Here is a 1028-nt window from a genome sequence, read left to right as displayed (position 1 = left end):
CTTCTGTGACACTTGCCACTGGCACCTCTATGTATCCAGCATCGCCATGGGTCCAAGCTCCTGTGCCACCCCCTGGAATGATCCCCACTTGGACAGAGCAGCCAGAGGCTAGGAAAAACCCTAAGGGCCCCTTATTCCCTATTGTTTTAGCCATTGGTTCCTCTTAGTACCTGGGACTGCCAGGGCCCCTGCGATCCAAGCAGCTGCACTGCCTCCATACCAGGTCCTCCCTGTGGCAAACCCAAGTCCTCCAGAACAGCCTCAGGAGCAAAGCCCTATAGACCACTCACATTCAGAGGTGCAGATAAAACCACCGTTGAAATCCAGGGGTAGTGTGGCTAAGAAAGAGAACCCAAAACCTTCCCACCAGTGGTACAAGCTGCCGATTAAATTCACGTGATCAACTAGGCAGACTCTGTGTCTATGGAATATATATAAGGACAATGAGAGGTCCTAAAAAGGAAAAGGCACTAGCACAGGCCAATGCAGACATCAGAGACAAGAAAATGCAGGAGTAGGGCCAGATTAGAATCTGAGCTGTCCCATCACAGGTCTAGAGACTAGCCCAGTATTGGAGGGCATCCTAGGGAGGTGAGGTGAACTATGACTCACAGCCAGGGAAAAGACACTGACAGGTGAGATCAAGAAAAGCATTTATTATTCTTATATTTTAACTTGTTCTATCATTGTTTCTGAATTTTTTTCTCTTTTCCTTATTTTCCCTCTGTTGCTGTAGTTGTTGAAGTTATTAATGCCATTAAATCTGTTTACACTTTTTGAGAAATTTTGTTGTTGTTGTTAATCAGACTTCTTATTTCCTTTAAATATGTCTGCCTCTACAATGGCAACCCACTCCGGTACTCTTGCCTGGAATATCCCATGGACGGAGGAGCCTGGTAGGCTGCATCCATGGGGTCGAAGAGAGTCAGATACAACTCAGCAACTTTTCTTTCACTTTTCACTTTCATGCATTGGAGAAGGAAATGGCAACCCACTCCAGTGTTCTTGCCTGGAGAATCAAAGGGACA

This window comes from Bison bison, unplaced genomic scaffold (assembly GCF_000754665.1).
Source record: "Bison bison bison isolate TAMUID 2011002044 unplaced genomic scaffold, Bison_UMD1.0 scf7180017848177, whole genome shotgun sequence".
NCBI classification, from domain to species: Eukaryota; Metazoa; Chordata; class Mammalia; order Artiodactyla; family Bovidae; genus Bison; species Bison bison.
Note: the sequence above shows the minus strand (reverse complement) of the source record.